Here is a 16,672-nt window from a genome sequence, read left to right as displayed (position 1 = left end):
CACTCAGGATTTTAATCTTGCTGTCTCAGGTGGTGCATAAGAATGTCATCTGTGCTTTAGCACACTAGGTATTTTTGGACTGCAGTTCCTCTTACAGAAAGCATAGATTTGGTAATGTCAATTTTCTGTCTTGTCAGAAGGAGGAGCTTGATAGAGCTAACAACTAAAAAAAAAAAAAAAAAAAAAAAAAAAAAAAAAAAAAAAAAAAAAAAAAACCCCGAAAAAAGTGTTTAGTTATTCCAAATTGACAGTGTTTAGTGAAATTTGATGATGTTTGAGTTCAGTGCCAAATTTAATTTGCAGATTCTGATTTATACAGTTCTGATTTATTTAAAGTAATAGATGTACGATGGTCAATACTGAAGAAGAGTATGATGATGACTTTGAGGAAAAGCAGATTTTTTTTTTCAAATTTTCATTTTGGCAAATTCAAAATAAGTGTTTCAACTTTAATAATAATTTTAAAAATATTCAGAGTTATCTGAAAATGTATTTAAAGGGATTAATTTTGTTTGTATACTGCAAATAGCACACATGGTGTTTTGGGAACCCTGTATTAATGGGTACTTGGTACAAAAATTAAGTTTATAAAAAAATAACACTCCAGAGTTCTAAAATACCGATGAAATAAGAAGCTACAGAAGCCTTGTAATAATGTGTTTATTATAATTTTCCAAGGCCAAGTTGCCAACTGTGATCTGTGAATCATTAGAAGTCCTCTGGGCATGTTGCTGATTTCTCCATCTGGTTTCCATCAGTCGTGTCCTTCTCCAAACTTCATCGTTCTAAGAGTGCTTGTCAATGAAGAAAAAGGGATTTTGTGTCCTGGTCAGCAGTTGCAGAGACCTGATCCAGCCGTGAATCAGATGATGAGGAAGAAGCTGAGGGGTAGGGGTTGGGTGTTCCATGCAATAGCAAATGAATGAGTAGGTTTCTGCAAGAGAATTGTGGTTCACCCTATGGGAAAGTGTTGCCCATGGTCTCAGCCCATTAATAGAATGAAAGATACAGACTTTTGATAGGAATGACTACTGTGTATAACTAGATTGCACTTTATGTGGTGCCTAAGAAGAAATGGAGAGTGCTTGTTTTTTTTCAGTTGCAAACATCAAGTTAGCGAATAAGAGTGAGATAGTTATTTCTGCTAGTGAACAACAGCTTTAGTATTTTTCTTTCCCATTTTCTTCCCACACAATTCCTGTTTTGAATCTTTTATTTAAAATATGGTAATAAAAGTTCTCAAGCAGGTTTGATTCAGGGGACATTAATGTCTCCCACCCTGCAAATGCCTCTTCTAGTTCCTAAGCAGACTAAAAAATTAAAGCCTGGGTTGAGCTGTAAGAACACATGCAGAGATCTGTGAAAAAAAATTAGCCTTCCTCCCAGACTGCAAGAATAGCAAAAAGAAGAATAATGATGAAAGCTATTGCTGAACAAAACAAATTATTTTTAGAAGCCCTGTTCTCTTAGCTCACTCAGTTGAAAAGAGAAGCCATTCTGTGCCTATGTATCTGCCTGTCACTGCATAGTATAAACACACCAAGTATGTGTAATAAAGCTTTTTCAGAAGAATAGGAAAATCCCTCTATTACTTTTATACTATCTGTTCTTTTGAAGAGTCACTGATTAAAGAGCAGTGAACTTTAGGTCACAGTAACCTACCCTTCTTCACAGGTTTAGAAATGGTCATTTCTGTGTTACAGCAGTGTACCAGCACTTTGTTTCTTTGTTCATGTTTTTGAAAATATAAGAGATTTTGTATCTTATTTAATTTGGAAGTTGGGGCCATATTTAAAATTTAACCTCTCTTTTGCATAGTCTTCAAAAATCCATCACCATCCTCATCTTTAGATTTTTAGAATATAGGAGGTTTTAAAGACCATAAAGATTCTCACTTCTGAGGGTTCAGGTAAAGTCCCAGGAAAAAATTTCCAAGAACAAAGATGGATGTTTCACTTTTTCTTTCAATACTGAATTCCTGTGTAGGTTTACTTGTGGACTCCTCAGTACTGCAGTATATCAGAAAGACAGAGTTCTAATGCCCTAGTAATTAAGTTATTAGATCCCAGGCTACCAGAGATTATTGAGAGCCATAGTGAGACTTCAAGCTCCGTATTAAACCTCACGGGAACTATGTGATGTACCTTGTCTTGCTGGCAAACCGAGAAGTTATACCAAATCAGGCTGAGAATCCGTCTCAAGGCCAAATTCAGCGTATAGGAGGAATCTGCTTTGAATCAGAGCAAGGTCGTCTCATGGGTGATTAAGGTGCAGTCGGTTCCCTGTATGATAACAGTGACCTCTGGTTAGCTGCCTCTTTTGTCAAGAATACCTGAATCTGCAAATGCTTTTGTCACCTTAATCCTTTGTGTGTTGCTTCTCAAACACTTTGTATGGAGTAAAAGCTTTCCGATTCTGCTGCTTTTGTGATTATTTACCCTGAGTGAGGTACTATTTGTTACTCTATTATTCTTTCCCCTTCTCTCTTTCTCTCTATTTTAGATTGAATTTCAGTTAGATAAGATTAGAGGCATTTTCCAAAACTGAGGAAGAAAAGAAGTGATTGCATTCATCTGGTTGGAAGTTTTAGGCATATACTAATGACCCAATTAAAGATCTTAACTTTTCAGGATTTGCTATTTGTAGTGGACTGGGGTTAATGTAGATGAATGGCACTTGAATGGTCCTTAGGTAGATCCTAATATGAAAACTTTTTAGTATAGTTAACAGAAACTCAGGAGCTCAAAACAAAAACAAACAGCAACAAACAAAAAAAGCCAAACCCCAGAAGTCCAGCATATCCTAAACCAAAATGGTCTAATACAGTTCTAACTACTTTCTTTATCACAGGATTTTCATATCTAAAAGTAACCCTTTATATATCCCAGTACTGAACAGGAATTGGACAGGTTAACAGTTATGCATAGCTATTATAGTTATAGTGGGCACAACATGATTATGTGGCCTTGGGTTGTTTGTACACACTGATCCTCTAGTCTACAGTCAGATAAGAATATTGGTAAATTTTGAAAACAGTGAGGACTAAAGCAAAGAGCTTACTTCAAGTTACATAGGTATTATCTATTTTTTTAAACTGAGAAAAAGAGAAAGACTCAGAGGAAGAGAGTTAGGGGTTTCTGTCAAGTTAGTGGCCTGAAGTTTGCAGTGTACTGAATGATTTCCACTTTCTCTTCTCTACCAATATGTATGAAAAAAGTGGATAGTTTGGCAAATGATATGAAATCAACTGCATTCTTCTTTTGTGGGTGTTAATGAAGAGAGACGTATGCAACATGAAGGTTAAATAGAAGTGTAATCATATCTCCTTTTGTTGAACATGTTTTCTTGTATTTATTTGTGACATCTGCTGAAGTCCCTAACACCAAATTACTGTGTATAGTGGGTTTTATTTTAATTTGCTCTATGGATCATTTTGGTAATATTCATATTTACATTGGCCATGAAATGAAATGGATTCAATTCAAAATTTAAAAAAAAAAAAGTAGAGTTCTACAAAGGCTTGATCTGTGGTATTTTGTAGCTCTGTAGTAATATTATTTAAATGAATGCAGTTTCATGATAAACAAGAAAGATCAAAGAAGAGATTTTTGATAGATGCTTGTCATATCCTTGATACTTATGTATGGCAGTGTGTGCCTAGGCTTACATTGTACGTATATAGTGACACAGACCTACAAGCGATACACTGCAATGTTTAAAGCTCTGGTCCAACATAGTAAGAGTTCTCACTAGAAGTGTAAACACTACTACTCTAACCTGTGGTGACATTTTACTGCCATGGCAGATGATTATCCTTGTAAACAACAGTGAATTTCTGAATCTGCAGGACTCAGCTGGAGACTTGCAGGTTTTCTTCCATATGTTTGTTAACATTTTTCCCATGTTCAATGAGAATGCATCAACACCTCAAAAGCAGTAAAAAGAGTTTTGCCTTTGAAAATTTGCCCATGTATAAAGCAGGGTCATGTCCTGCCAGTGGCTAGCAAGGTGATTGAATTTGCTGAGGGGGTTTATTGTAGGAAACAGGAGCTACTGTGTATATGCACACCGTTATGAACAGGACTAAATTTCTTCCCCTTCCCCTAAACAGGCAGTAGTCAAAGGTGACAAAGTACTTCGGGAGTTTGCTGTGCTTTCCACAGAGGCTTCTGCTTATCACTGCCTGGTGGGACACCCTTCTCCTTTAATTTATCTGTGATTTCAGTTCACAGACTGATCTGTGCAGTTGCATTCAGGTTTCACCTTGATTCTTTTTGAATACTTACGAAAATGTACTGGAAATTTGGTCTCGGGGGTTTTTGTTTTGCCTTCTCCCCCCCTTCCCCCCCCAGCAGGATTGGTGTCCAGTCCTATGAATTGTAAAACCATAGTTTAAATGTGAAATGTGTCTATCATCGAATCTTTTATTCTGTATTAATTCACAGAATATCAAACATATGTGAAGCTAGAACCTGTACACGATAAATGCATAGAGGTCATTGCTGATACTTTCTTAAAGTCAGCTGGCTGGGTATTTGGCAGTGTATTTGAAACCCACATTGTAGGGCTACTGAAAGAGTAATTTAAATTGGCAGATGGCAAACTAGTCTGTTGCCAGCTTGTTTGCTTGGTTGTTTACTCTAGTCTCTTTCAGATTTTAGAAGCTAAGAATTCAGTCTTCTGAAATTCCTGAAATCAAAGAATTAGTGCTCTCAAGATTCAAGTTGGCAAGGAACTGCTCTAGGGCAGCAGTGTCAGGTAGATTGTATTTAAAACAAGAACCTTTCGTTCCTTTCATTTGCACAAAGAAGTTCAAAACGTCAAGTTTTTGTTCAGAATTCTAATAAAAACACAACTGAGAAAGTAAAAATCCTCCACAAAAAGGAATATTACCAAAGAAAACTGCATAGTTTTATTTGCAAAGCACTTTGTAACTATGTATTGTATGACATCTAAGCACTGAATGTTGTTATTTTGATTGTGTTTTGATACAGAGCAAGCACCGATGAAAACAGTAAACTGCAACAATGGAATTGTACAGCTTCATTTTTTCCAAAGGTTTAGTGCTTGTGTGCACTGAAGTCTGAATTGGTGTTTAAAAGGAGGACTTGCCTAAAGGAGATTATTTTTTTAGTGTGCATTTCACTGGGCAGCAAAGCAATTACTTCCTAAATTTAGAAATTATTCTTTACCATATTATAGCAGGATTAGACACATTCTGGCATTTGAGCAACTTTCAACAGACTTTTTGCACATAAGAAGAAATAATGCCATTTGACTATGCTCTTTCATTTTCTACATGTGGTTCAGCTAGCAATGCTTGAGTTAAGAGACCGAGTTAAGGAGATGGCATTAACTTAAATCCAGTCATTCTCAAAGAAAGAATGAAGTGATGTTAAGTCATTTCGTTAATTATGTAGTTAAAGCCCATTTAAGGTGATATAGTCTTGGCAGCACCAAGACTGAATCATGCTGAATTATGCTGAAGGCAGTGAAGAAAAGGCCCAGATTCTGATCCTCTGAATCAGGCACGAAAACGGAATACAAAACATGCTGGCAGTGAGTTTCATTTCCTCTGGGTAAATAAAACATTATCTGAGTGTTTGAGGGCTGCAGTAGTTTGCATTTGGTCAAGCTCCTAATCGAGGGGCAGTTTCCATTTTGACAAGGACTGAAACAGAATCATACGTTTGAAGAAATAGAGTTAACAGGCTTCCTTCAGCTGCCGCCTTTTCAGCAGAAAGTAAAAGGAGAAAGGTAACGTGGATTCTTTAGCTAGTTACAGTGTCAAAGAGAGATGTAACTCAAAATTTCTCCCTTGTAGTTCAATTTCACTACTTTTTTTTTTTTTTTTTTTTAAACCACCCTACGGCTGTATATTTTTTTCTCCTGACTCATTTTCTGCTTTGTGAAGAGCTTCACAGGTCTGTTAAGCAGATCTGAACTTTGCATAGCTGCATGAAATCTGAAATGCCTGAGTGAAAGAAATGGATTAAGCAGATAATCTCCTATCATACTTCAAACAATTTGAAGCATAGGGGTTTAAAAAGAAATAATTTTATATGGAGAAATCTAAAAAAAAAAAAAAAAGGAAAGGTTATATTCATGACCTACTGCCAATAAATAATAATTTTCTTTTCTTAACAGAATTTCAGAGCACTTTAAAACAGTAAAGGAATGTCTTCACCTGTAGGCTTGTCCATTGGTAGATTGCTTGTCTGTAATGACAAGAATTTACAGTACATCTAATTCAAATGAATGATACTGGTTCATTTCTGGTTCTTCTGTCCATTCTCCACCATTTGCTAGTATTATTTGTGAAAGAAATAAATATGTGAGGACTTTGTGTCTTCTGCCACACGCTGGGTGTAGTGTTGTAAAGGGGAAGTAGAAGGGAAAAGAAATCGTCTTTTGTGTAAATACTGCTTTTGGCCTTTACAAGTTGTTCCAGATCAAATCTTTTCTTTGAGAATTAGCCAAAGACAGACAGGAAGAATAATCATCTGAACTATAATAAGCATAATCATTAGAAATCAATCTTAAAAATAATTTCCACCATTAAATGTAGCGTAAATTGAAGAAGAAAATGTGATTAAATCAGGCATGGGGGAGAAAGCCTGTAACATCTTTTTCTATGGAATTTAATTTAGTGTTAATTTGCTGGAAGCTTACAAAATAGAGCAACAGTAAACCACTAATGGAGGGAAAGGGTCACTAATGAGGGGATGTGCAAATTTAGGAGAAAGTCAAAACGTTGTCATTGCTGTTGAGGTAAATGATAAATTAAATCCTATAAATGATAAATTAGGTCCTGTATTCACATTCTGCACTCTAGGTTTCATAGAGTCTTTCATGGAGGGAGAGAGAAAGCATGTGTGTTTCATCTTGCAGGTAGAGACAGGTGTTTGAATTTTGCCTGTGATGTATTTTACAACATAATTGTTGTTAGTTTTTCACAAAATTGCTTTAATTGCAAATTCCATGGTATGCTTTAAGCTGGTAGCTACATGACATTTTTTTTCCTTTGTTTGCCACTTGCTGTTTCCCTAGATCTGCCATGAAGAGGTGCTCTTTCCAGTGTTACTTTGCTAGTGGATATGTTGGGTCCTTAAAAACCTATAGTTTATGCTGCTGAGGTTCACCTGATTTTAAATACATGACTCTGACTGTCCTGTGACCATATATGCAAGGATAGATCTTCAAATTGATAAAAAGCTCATTTTGGTTTTATCTTGAGAGACCTGACATCTCTGATCATGTTTTTCTTGTCTTCCTTATATTTTTTTTAAGGAAAGTCAGGAAGACATACGCAAAGAGGCAATGCATCTATTTCTAGCTTCTGCAAAAATAAATAGTGTGACTGACTCGTAAAATGCTTACACAAGATTTTTATACTCACATTAATGGTGCTAGTCTTTGCAAGTAGGAAAATAGCAATTTATTATGAAAATTGAGTTTGTATTCCTAAAAGCAGGATTTTATCCCTGATTTCTATCAGATAGGCTTTACACCAAACTGGCAATAGAGGAGGGATGAAATTGGCAGGAGTGTCCAAAGTTACCCTTTAATGAGGTGAAAGGTAGGCTGACTGTCAGAGTAGCAGTCTTTTAAAGAAACAGCAAAATTGTGGTTTCCTTTGGGTAAGAAGGATAGGTGATTTCAGAGCTGATCAGCTGTCTGGGCTATGTTTTGGCAGTCAGAATATAACACATGTAACAATTCTTTGTGTCTAGAATTTTCTTTGTGATTGACCCAACAATGATCTTTAAGTCTAATCTATAAAAACTCTGGAATTGGCAGGTTGCTGACTTTCACTGTAGTAGATTTTTGGGTTTTGGAGTGGTGCACACGTATGTGTGTGACTATAGTTTGGCACGCGTATGCAAACATACATAGTCCTCTCTTCATAACCCACTTGCCTCGGGGAAGGGACTGGTAGTCAGAACATTAAAAAGTGGTCTGTTCAGATTGTAAATGGTGCTTCCTGTTACCAGACTATGAACTGTGCTGTAGCGGGACAAACTGTGCCCTAGATTACAGTATGAAATAACCTGAAATAAGTGAAGATTATACAGAAGAGTAAAACAGTGCAGAATTTGGTTTTGTATGTTGAAATTGCCTTCTGTCATGGGTTTTTTCTTTTGTATATAGACAAAAAATCACATCAACATTGTGGAAGAACTTTTCTTTTTAGCAACTGAAAATGCTAGTAAGTTTTCTTACATGCAAGTAAGCTGAACAAACAAAACTTTACCTTCCTGTTTGCTTCTGTTTTGGTAGTTTAGGCTCATAAATTCTTTAAGCCCATGCACGCAGGGAAATAAATAACATGTGTTCATGAGAACCTCTGTTTGAGAGAGCGGAGCTGAAATCAGTAGTTTACCTGTGAAGGGATGGAGTGTTAAATCAAAACTCAATATACATGATGAAAGGTAAAACATTTCATCAAAAGCAGTATGTTTAGCCACTGCTTTTCCTTCAATAGATCATGGGAGTAAGCCCATGATTTTTCACACATTTACATCAGATTTTCCATGATCATGGTTCCTCCATTTTAAAATGCACATTAATGCTGAAATGATAGTTCATCAAAAGGCAGCCCCCTCACAAACGTAGATATCATTTGCAATGAGCTCCTAAGAAATGGTTCTCATAGATGTACATTCCTGTCAAAATGTTTTTGTGAAAATAGAAGTTAGTTTAGTGCTACAGGCAGTGGAAATACTTTAAATAGCAGTTCCGGAGCTATATATTCTGCATTAGGAAATTTAGGAGAAATATTAATCTTTTATGTGCTATTATGCCTGTTAGAATGACAGACATTTTGACTGTCACTGGAGCAGGGGGATCTGTCAAGACGTCTGATCTCTGGTACCTCAGTGATCTCTGTTAATCACTTTTTTGCAGGCAGGTGTCATTCTTCAGTAGACAGTTGGAAAAAAGAATCAGTGATATGAAATTTATGTTTTAGAAAACTTCATAAATGTGCAGCCATCTAAGGCTATCTTTAATTTTCAGTTTCATTCTTCAATTTGCTGATAGCTGTATCAGAGCGAATTCAGTGATGCTCAACTTCATTTAAACCTAGTGTCAGTATGATGAGATTTCATCTAGATCTCAAGAAGAGAAAAAGCTTGGCATCATTTGCATTTGACATCCCTACACTACAACACTTTAAATGCATGCATAACTATTATCACAGTCTATTGTAAAAATGCAGAAGGTAGCTAGCTGCCTTTACTTCGGTGTTAAAGTGACAGATGAGGTACCATGCAGTGTCCCTTGGAAGCATAGGGGCAGAGTTGATCTTCAGCTAATAGTATTTATACTTTTGAATTAATATAATCAGTAATGCAGCTAAGTTATGTTCTTTTGAATATTCCCTGCTATCTTGTGGTCTACTTTTATTTTTCATGAGGTTTCCTGATAGCCATCATATGAACACAGACATTCTCACGGTCTTTTTCAGTTCTTCATGTGCCAAGAAATGCTGCCTAATTTCAAAATCTTTATTCGTAATGGGAGATAAATTGAACCTCCCCTTTGATTAACCTTCTGTTTTGAAATTCAGACCATTGCAATTCAGAAGCATCACTTAAATTTGTTATCTGTTAATATTTAACCAAAACTAATTTCTTTTGGCTTTAATAAAGCTAATTAGTTTGCTTGAGGACTGAAGATCTCTCAGCATTCCTTGTTACAAATAAATACATTAGGAAAAAAAAAGCAATAATTGAAAATTACTTCAATATGAATAAAAAAATATGTTAATGAAATTCATAATAGACAGGTAGCAATACAGTTGACAGTATCTGGTCTCAAGTGTCTAAAGTGCTGGAAATTTTAGTGTCATTTTCAAATGTTCTCCAAGGATTTGTTTTGCATAGAGAATTCTAATTACCTTGCAAGAGATCCATTTCTTACTTCATGAATAGATTTTCAGTTGTAGGTTGGTTCTTAATTGATGAGATGGGAGAGTTCAGAAATTATGCTGATATTGTCTGTATATGGCTTAGGAGGTTGCTATACAAAGATGAAACATGAGGCTTATTTTAATCAAATATAATATTTTCTCTATTTTTTTTCAGTTGATTCATGAGAAAACATTTTGATAGTTTTAAGAAACACACAGCAAACAAATTTTATCTTTAATAAACGAACATAAATTATTTCTGTTCATTGTTTTCCTCAATTGCACTGATAATGCACAGCATGTGAGGATCAGAAACTGTAAAGTGAAAATAGGTTCAGGTGAAATGAAAGTGGAACTAATCTACATCTTCCCAGAATTTTAAACTGAATTCATTCTCTTTCAGGTTTTGGGATGGTGTATTTTGCTGTAGGTGTTTTTAAAAATGGGCTTGTCCCTTTGTATGTCTGTGAATGGAAAAAGAAGAAAATTGGTGAAGTAGACAGTACAATGAGTTGGTCTTACTATTTACAGTTTTCATTGCAATCCTAACACATTAGGTTCTATATCTGTGGTGGTGCATTCCCCACCTTGCCATCAAACTTTGTGAAATCACACTCTTATAAATTCCTATTGAATCAGTTCTGTTAATACCCTTGACCGTGATTCTTTTAAGTGGTCCAAACCACTCATTTTGTGACAATACCAAATCATATCCTTTATTAAACAGAGTAATGATTTCATTAATCTCTTTCACAAACTGGCCTTGTACTTGCTCAAAGCTTGAAATAAGCTTGGATACCAGCCTTTTGGTCCAGGCTGTACAGTCTTTGAATTATTTTAAAGCTCTTCAGTGTCTCAAACCAGATCAGAAATACATTCTCCATCAGTTATTTACAGTTTTAAATTATTCTTTAAAAATTATGATCAATTAAACATTGTTTGATCAGTTGGTCAGGTTTGATACATTCTCCTGAAAAAAATGACATTTTGAGGTTACTAGACCAAAGCTGAATGACAGCTGAATGAAGGTATTGTTCAGATGAAAAGCCATTCAAATACAGGTATGGAGAGAATTACCATTAAAAGCACCCTAATTTCTGTCACAAAAGGAAGCCCAGAAGCTAGTATTTGAACTATATTTGTTAGCATATACTAGTTGGCAGGATCTTTCAGTTAGAGTACTGGGAGATTAAAGTCCTAATTCATTTAGAAGTAAGTTTCTAAATGCATAAGTATAAGGTCAATTTTTTTACCTTGTTTTGGTGAGTAGCAATTTGAAATAGAGAAAATAAGACATTCTTTGTGAGTAGTGTTTTTCAGTATTTCTCTTTCTTTTTTTTTCTATCCTCAAAGCCTTTCCTGAAAGCTTCCATAAAGCTTTACATTTGTAGCTGCCACAACAATTGATTTTTATGAACTGAAAAAATTAAATACAAGCCCTAAAGCTAAATGTTATTAGCATTGGAATAATTTTCTTTTTGATCCTTAATTCACATGAGAATTTTCAACACTTAATTTTGTAAATTGGAATACTATATTCCAGTAGTAGTAGTAGTAGTAGTAGTAATCCTTTGTATTGTCCCACCATTTTCAGAGATTTCCTTGAGTAGTGTTATTTTCCCTGTCAAGTGTTTAATTTTTTTTGTATTTCCCCTTTATATATCATTTGAGTCAAGATTTATTTTCTGTCAGTTCACAAATCAGAAATATTTTGCATCATTATTCCTCCCTTTTCCATTTCTCCCCTTAAGTAAGATTATTTGCTAATCAACTGGTATTTTATACAGAAGATGAATTCTGTGCTCTGATTAGACTCTTCCTGGTTGGTTACCCTAATGGTCATCAGACTTATGAGCTGTTTTCAGGTTGTTTATCTTTGAAATATAAAACTTTGATTAAATATCAGCAGATGTACAAATCACAACAAACAAAGATTGTATATGTTTTTAAAGAGGACATAAAATAATGTGAATTCTATATGAAGTGACAGTGAGAAAGATTTTAAAAGCTATATTCAGGATAATGAGCAATGCATGTTCATATTAAAAAGGTTTTATGGGCAAAGAGAAATTGAATTTCCTAGTGCTTAGATTGTTTTGAGTGATGGAAGGCAAAATCCTTTTGCAGTCTCTGTAACTATTTTACACACCTCATTTAATAAATGAGCAAGTAGCTAAAACATAAACTCTGTGCTTCCTAACGTGTCAAGGTTTCATCTTGGAAACAACTATGAATAAACTTCAGTTATTTAAATGAATACAAATACCTTAAGTCCCAGAATGTCCTGGTCTAGTCCAGGGATATAGTGATAGCAAGCTGCATACAGAAACTGAGTGAAAGCTTACAGAACCTTTCTGTTCAGCCTCAAGCAGTTAATTACTGACTTTTAAAGAATAAACCAAAATGTAAATATTTACTGATGTTACAGATCACAAAAAGCTTCCCTGCCTCAGGTACTTAAGGAAGCAAGAAAGCTGAGCATGGCTTGTCAGCCTTCCTTGTCTAAATAGTATTAACCATACCTTCCCAAATTACCCGTTTTAATGTGCTTTTGCCTCATCTCATCACGTGGCTGAGAGGTGTCAGGCACAAGAAGGCCCTCCCCTTGAACAGCCCCCAGGGGAGTGATGTTCTCTTTCCAGGCAGTGGCTAAAAGGTCAGCTTCAGCTAGTAAAGAAGATTAATTGTAATTTCAGAGTATGATGCGGTACAGCTTGAAGGAGCAGAAAGAAACTCTGACTCTCTCTATTTGCCTGTGTCATTAAGGAGGGAAGATGGATGCAATTGAATATATACAGGACTGCTTTCTGAGTAAGTGGGGGTGAAATACATTTCGTTGCTACCACATGTAACTCTAAGTAATGAAATAATGAATGGTTTAAGACTGGGAGTAATATACACCTAATTAATCATTTTGAAGCAAATTTAAGATTAACTGGAGTTGCCAAATAATACGTTTGCTAAGATTTGGAAATAGCAATGAAATAAGTCTGATTGATTGCAACTTCAGTGCAGCTTTCTAGCTGATGATTTTCTACCCTGTTGAAAGCAGTCAGGACTCTGGATTTGTGTCAGAGTTTAGTGAAGGGGAAAATACTAGGGGGTTCGGATAAGTTGCTTCAATATTCCACTGTTCTTAAGCAGTTAGTTCCTTGCCTGAATTGGGGCCTTGATGATTTAGTTTTCTTTTGATTTTATACTAAGCAGAATAGTATATAAATATCTTCCTGGCAGCATTAATTAGATTTAGGAAAGATAAAGAAAAGTAACATGGCAAATATATTGTTTAGATTTTGTGTTGTTTCTTATGATATGTTAACATGAAGTATTCTATGTTCTGCTCTCCTCAAAAATGCCTGGAAAATTGTCCTTGGTGACTACAGAGATGTAGAGCAGATTTATGACAGCAAAATAAGAAGTTGTTTTAGTTCTTGAAAGCTTAAAGACTTGTATGTTTGTGTAGAGTGTGATACACAGGAGGATTTTTGTGTTAGTACCCGTCTCCGACTCTGCTTTCATATTGCTGTTCAGTGCCAGTCAAATCATCTAAGACCACATTTCCAAAGTGTTCATTGCTGGTGACTGCCCCAGTTTTTCAGGGATGTCTACAACCAGCAGACAAATTCAAAATTAGCAACATTTTTTAGTCTTAATTACTGAGTTTCTCTTTGTGAAAAACAGGTATCATGTTATTTCTCCGAGGTTTACTGTACAAACTATTGACATCCTCAGCACATACGGTATCAATATATAGAAGTATTATTCCTGTGGAGATAATGCTCTCATCCTCTTCATTTACACTCTGTCAAATAACCTTTCCTAATATCATTTTTGTAACTCCAAGCTGCAAAGTGTCTTCAGGCAGCCACTGTTTAAAAACTGTAAAGCTCTTTTCCTTTTTCCATATGCAGAGGACTTCTTGCCTCCAAAATTATATATTAATTAGACTTGATTCTAGCCCCTATTTTGCCTTATGCTTTAAAAAATAAAACATAATATATTTAGGCAGGGACTTTCTTCTAATTGGGTAGTGCCTAATATGAAGTTTGGTACATTACTGACATTCAAGGTTGAACTAAAGTTCAAGTAATAAAATAATGACATAATATTTGAAAAAAATCATCGTTTTTTGTGAATTCTAGTATTTGCTAGCTATTGTATTTCTCCTTGCTGTCATTGCGACAGGGCTTTAGATAATATTGAGTAGAAGGATAAGAAACAGCATTGTTTTAGTTAGGTGATAGAGTCATCTTCTGTTTTTTTGGCACTTAGGAAGGATGAACGCACAGTTCACTCATTGCTTGCCCAACGACTGTGAGTAATGAATAAATTTCAAATTCTGTCTGGCAGACTGTTTAAACTCATTGTTTTGTGATGTATTTTTCCTGAGAATACTTAGAAAAATAGTATGTGTAAGTTTTCACACCTGTAAATACACACATGGTAAAACTATTAAGCTTTGTTAAAGTTGTTACATTTTGCTAAATGGCTGGAGAAAATGATATCTGATATGAAAATGATATGTTGTATTATATAAAAAATCACAAAAAGTTCCATTTTTTTCTAGTTTTCAAATTGTGTTGAAAATGGTTTGAAAACACCTTTGATTAAGAGAATATGATACATGGTGATTTCACAGTGTTTGAGAGCCCTGCAGATGAAAAGGTGGCTTTGTGACTTACTTGCATGGTTTTTCTCCTTAAGAAAGGAATGCAAAGCGTTGTTCCGATCTCTGTAAATGGGAATGAAGTGTTTTGAGGTGGGCACTTGTAGATAGTTAAGGAAGATTTGGTTGGACCATAGAAGGACCAATGTACGGTTTTGTACAGCTTTTCTTTAAAAATCACGCAGGGAAAGCAGTGGCCCATAATACTTTGTTTTGCTTAACTCATAAATTTGTTTAGTGTTTATATATACCATCTTAGCTTAACAGAAAATGAAAAATTAACTGTACAGTCATACTTGAAGGCTATGATATTATCTGTTCTGAAAACAGAACTTCTGGAGCATGAAGAGCTGTTTTTGAATGATGCTTCTGGCATCTAACCCTTAAAATTATTCAGCATAGTTTTCTCATATCTCTCTTGAAATGAAAAATTATCTTCTGTTCTCAAGTCACTTACAATTTTTAAAAACTGTGCTAAACTTTGCATAGAGATTTCCAAAATTATGCAACATATCAATATAAATTTCTGCCCAATAAAATTACTTGGAGACAATTGAATAATACTTATGTCACCAGAGTTCACACAGGTTTTTTTAACATTTGCCTCTCTAAATGTGTTGCTTAAAAATATGCCAATCTATGAAAAAACATTTAGCTTGTTGAGCCTTAGTTGATGTTATGCTTAGGTTCAGTACATTTCATCCTTTTTTAGTGCCACAGGACTGAGTTTTTCACCTGCTGGGGCATGACGTTACCATGGCAACAGTTGATCTTGTTTGCTATTCTCTCCTCTTTGTGCATGACAAAAAGGAAAGCTTTCTGAGAAATATTTGTGAAAGCTGATCTAACTAATTGCATTTTAATTATCAGTGAAATAGAACAAGAAATGGCTTGCTCTATTTCAGTAAGAATAAGAAATTTCTATTATAAGAAGTAGCACAATGAACTTGACGATTTAATCAAAGTTGACAAGATCTCTCCGTGAGCTATTCCTATATAAAAGCATCTGCAACTGGTGTGTTAGCAGAATACTAACATACATGGTCTTTAGAAGATCCTGTAAGGTATTCTACTGAGAGATCTCCAAGTTCACATCGCCGTTCACCAGTCTTCTGTCTGTGTTCTGTTGATCAGCAAATGGAAACCTTAATGCCTTAGTAGATAGTTGAATAGATGTTTTCTGTTGCAGCCTTACCCCTAATGAGCTCCCGTGGTGATCAAAACAATTTTGTTCATGTTTTTTAGCTGATGTTTAGCTTTATTCTGTTTGTTCTGCCACTAGTGAAATTGAAGTGGAAAATGTGGATAGCAAGTTCCTTATGAATTATCACAAAGTGCAAGTGGAAATTCATGCATGTGCAGAAACCACTAAAATCTCACTGTGCATTTGAATGATTTTAAAACAGTTGGTGACATTTGGTTTGACCTACAAAAATAAATTGGATCTTTGGCACATCCACTGGACTCAAGGCAAAAGAATGATTTATTACCAATTGAGATGTGAAACAAAAAATATGTAGTATGATGGTAAAATAAAAAGAAAATGATTTTTAAGTGGGCAGTAGGGAATGTCCTCTTCAGACCGTGCCAGCTTGATACCAGCATTCAAACGGGGTTAATGTTTAAGCCACACCGTGTTTCCTTTGTGCCTTTATACAAGACCAGGGACCTTGTTCACTCCTTTCTCCCTTAGTAGTGGATAATTTTTCTTTCCCTTGGCTATAAGTTGTCCCTGAAGGAACTAGAACTGTGGCATGGTAAATGAGAATTAGACCCTCTGTCTCTCAGATACACAGATTAATTTATTGTGTTGAGAAGTGAGTGTAAAAATAATTGAAAGAAATACCCCTGGATAAATATTGATTTTGCTTCAGCCCACAAATCAAATTGATTAACTTTCTAATACTGTCCAAGGGAAAACACTGCTGTAACGTTAAGCTTAAGATTAATTCACTACTAAAGGCTGGAGAAATGTATTTTTATTGTATCTTTGGCTATGTTTATGTTCCCAGCAGCTGGATGTTATTTGAAAGGTGGAACACAAATGTGCTTGTTTTTTAAAGGAAATACTAAGTAGTAGTTTTGCTGACTTG

The 16,672-nt window shown here is 35.2% G+C and overlaps 1 protein-coding gene across 16 annotated transcripts in view; it reads left to right on the top strand.

Moving 5' to 3' along the window:
* RIMBP2 (RIMS binding protein 2) overlaps nucleotides 1-16,672 on the top strand; it is a 174,872-nt gene that overhangs the window by 78,192 nt on the left and 80,008 nt on the right. The window contains exon 1 of one of the 16 annotated variants that reach the window (XM_030025547.1): nucleotides 12,533-12,724. The exons of the other annotated variants lie outside the window; for them this stretch is intronic. The gene's annotated coding sequence lies outside the window, so the exon portion shown is untranslated. Of the gene's footprint in view, nucleotides 1-12,532; nucleotides 12,725-16,672 lie in introns of those variants that run through there. 16 annotated transcript variants of the gene reach the window in all.

Source organism: Aquila chrysaetos, chromosome 9 (assembly GCF_900496995.4).
Source record: "Aquila chrysaetos chrysaetos chromosome 9, bAquChr1.4, whole genome shotgun sequence".
NCBI lineage: Eukaryota > Metazoa > Chordata > Aves > Accipitriformes > Accipitridae > Aquila > Aquila chrysaetos.
Note: the sequence above shows the minus strand (reverse complement) of the source record. Positions and strands in the feature narration are given on the sequence as shown.